Source organism: Rhipicephalus sanguineus, unplaced genomic scaffold (genome assembly GCF_013339695.2).
Source record: "Rhipicephalus sanguineus isolate Rsan-2018 unplaced genomic scaffold, BIME_Rsan_1.4 Seq3105, whole genome shotgun sequence".
NCBI classification, from domain to species: domain Eukaryota; kingdom Metazoa; phylum Arthropoda; class Arachnida; order Ixodida; family Ixodidae; genus Rhipicephalus; species Rhipicephalus sanguineus.
The window spans coordinates 17,225-20,701 of NW_023614991.1; the positions used below are offsets into that span (position 1 = coordinate 17,225).

General features: G+C 40.9%; 1 long non-coding RNA gene across 1 annotated transcript; it reads left to right on the forward strand.

Moving 5' to 3' along the window:
- The first annotated feature begins 430 nt into the window (after nucleotides 1-430).
- Nucleotides 431-2,229, forward strand: LOC119376995 (uncharacterized). Its single transcript, XR_005180719.2, has 3 exons — nucleotides 431-500; nucleotides 577-619; nucleotides 2,163-2,229. It is a non-coding gene; the product is annotated as an uncharacterized LOC119376995 (long non-coding RNA).
- Nucleotides 2,230-3,477: the final 1,248 nt, after the last annotated feature.

Consider the following 3,477-nt stretch of genomic DNA (forward strand, 5'->3'; position numbering starts at 1 on the left):
ACACACTTTTCCCATAGTGCTTCGCGCACCCCGCGAGGGTTCTGGGATTGCTTGAAAAAGGTCTATTGGTAGAGCATCAGACGTGTTATCCGAAGGTTGTAGATTTGGTCTGTACTTGTGGCAAAGTTGTTTTTTTCGTCCCTTTAATTCCTTTTGATTTATGTCATAATTACTTGCCTACAGTTAAAGACACAATAATGTCGCATATACCTTCCATGGGTTTATTGTCTTGGTTTCATTAGGTTGTGTCTAACAAAGAACGAGCCCTTGATCCATCCCCCCTTCTGTCATTAATCCTTCACTACATTACTGCGTTCGTAATCGATTATGTACATTGTCGCAATTTATTTTCTTTTTACCACAGCTGGGCTTCCAGTTGGCAAGTATAATTTCTTCTGTCGCACCGGAGGTGTTCTCAAGTCACTTTAAGCACTTTTCAAGTTCTTTGGCGAATGCTTGCAAAGCTGTGGTGATGACCAGATCTGCTTCTACGTGATCAAGTAAGTTCACACTCAAGTAAGTTAGCTTTGTTCCACCAGCTTAATTTTACGTATTTGTCCATTTCTCTTTTGTTAGGTCTATGACAGCACTAGTAAGCTTCATTGGCACAGATGATGCTGTGAGTATCACTATTTTGTTTAACTTGGTGCTTTACTTCTTTAGTCTGTTGTTTAAATGGAATTTCAATTATTCAAATTGGGATCATTGTTTCGTTTGAAGTTTTACATTGTCATGACCTGGAGCACTTCTCTTTTGAAATAAAAGGCAGTTAGCTGGTATGATGTATTGTGCAGGGTAAACCGAATAATTTCTTCCCCTCTTCCCTAACCTATTTTGTAAGACTGGTAGTACTTCCATTTGCTTGTTCATCTCTGACCAGCATGATAATTGCATATGGATTTCTGCAACAAAAAATAGAACAGTCCTCATAATTACAGCGCTCTCCTCTCGAAAAAAAAAAAAAAGCCTTTTGTCGCCTCACTTTTTGTCGTTGGACGACGATTGCCAAGGGTTGCATTTTTATGAGCAGGTGGACGTTTCCTCTGTAGCCTGGTCGCAATTGCTCATAGGTGTTTCATGCATAGCAAGCCTTTACTTCTCTAGACTTCTGTCATTGTCATACTGCATGGTTATTCATTTTCCACTTTCGTAGTCCTCAGAACTTGTGCCCAAAGGCAGTAGACTTGAGCAGTCGCCTTTAGGATATGATTGCGAGATCTTGCGTGACTCAGTGTTGGATGCATCGATATGTACTGTAGCACCTGTCATTTCTGGCAATGTGCGAAGATACTTGCGGACTTTACACATGGCCTGGAATGCTGTTGGTTTTATACACCTGCACATCTCAAGTGCAACATGGAAAGCGTTCTTTCAGATTACTACCTCTAGAGTGTGTTCAAATGGCTGTTAAGAAAATTCAAATACAGGGAAATGGCGCTCATTTAGCTCCTGATGGCAGTCAAATTGGTTGATGAAATAAATCTGAGAATTTTGGGGCTAGAACTCGATCAAGTAATTTTTTATGCTACATTCTTTGAAAATGTGGTATGTACAAAATTTTCAGCAATTCAAACTTTTTGGCTTCAGGTAAAACATGCAGCAGGCAACTGCTGTCAAAAGGGTAGACAGTAGAGGATGAGAAAACATTTAGTATTAGCTTTATATAGTCAAAGTTGCCTACATAGGTTATATTAACACTTTGTATTTTGATAAGTGCCACTGCAAGATGGTGCCCTCAAATGGGCGTACATTAACATATATGTATACTAACAGATCATAGGTATATCATTGAAGCCATTCTGATCACATACTTAGCTAGGCTGTTTTGCGGCTGTGCCTTTTACTTTAATTCTATATTATTTGTACATATCAACTACGGCTCAATGCCCGCTGATCTCGTTGGTAACTTGGGAAAACTTTTGCTGTGACCACTGATGGAATGCGAAAACGCATTAGTATTGGAAAAGGCATTACTGCAAAATAGAGGCCCTGAACATGATAACGTGTGTTCTATATTTATATAGTTATAGTACATAACATTATCATATTTTATAAACATATTTTATTGAACTTCACTAAATAAAACAAATCCGTGATCCCCAGAAGATTAAGGTAGCATTTACTTATTGCATTTAAGTTATGCTTTTTCATTCATCAAACAGAATTGTTTCCAAGTACTAATCCCTTGTGTCATGGAAGTTATCCGAAGACTGGCAAGTACAGATGAGGTGATGGATAAAATTATTGACACCCTTTTTCACTAGTTCCTCACAGCAACTATGGAAGCAGAGGCTTCAGGACTATGACCGCAAAATAAGAAATTCTAGCCCCTATGAACCCCTGTGAACTTGGGCCAGCAGCATAGTAGGCGAGTACCTACCTTCAGTTCCACGACAGTTTAGAAGGAGGTGCAGATTATGTGCGACACTAGAGTGGAAGAGCACTGCTACTGTAATGCTGTCACAATATTTGCACACATACGTGATTCAGCATGGAGGGTTAAAAAGTTTTAATGACTCTCAGTACATCCAGTTAATAAGCCACAAAGGCAAATGTATACCCTGTCACTCTCTCTGTTCAATTGGCTGTAATGGCAGTTTATTCAGGCACGTAGGCAAGGGGGTGGGGGGGGGGCCGGGCCCCTCCCGAAATTCGTCCAACCTTCTATATTTCCGGGCAACTTTTTCTTCTTTTTGCCATGGAAAGACTTCTTTCAAACAATTAGGCCTCGGGCCCCCCCCCCCCCCCCCCCCCCCCCCCGAAAAAATTTCTGGCTACGTGCCTGAGTTTAGTAAATATATATTGTGAGCAGTGCTCTCACATAATTTAGTAAGTCATTGTTAGGTTAGCAATAATATTTTTCTCCCCTTTTCATGATGTCTGTGGTGTACACTGGGCACCTTGCAGCAAGATCAGGGAATTGGCAGACACCATGTTTGCCAAAGGGTCAATGCACTGTGCAAGACAAGTCTTCATCGCATGTTAACTCTGCTTGTTATATATTATATTTTTTCTAAAGATCACATGCCATGGATTTATAACGTTTAAAATGATACATGCAGTTAAAATACAGCTAAAACTGTACCATTAACGTCCCTTATGCCATCCTTGGCTTCATTATCTGTCTGTTTTCATTAAGGTTGTATCAAACAAAAACGAGCCCTTCAAATTCCCTTCTTTCGTTGCCATGGCTGTCTTATCGGGTAATCGGCTGCAAACCTTGCAGCCTGCGGCTAGCTCATTGCTGCAGGACGGCTTTGGTGTCTTAGTCTTCACGTTGTGGGCTTGGTTCCTGCTTTTCCTGGGTGTCTGGTACATGAAGGAACCAGCACCTCCGCCAGATGTCACGTGGTGTGCTGGTGAACAAGGCTGCAGACTGGGAAATATGCAACTTTTTATTTGGACGAACTTGTGCCTGAAAATGAAAAGTCAAGGTACAAGCAATTCACGCTGTACACTGACAGCGGTGAGAACAGT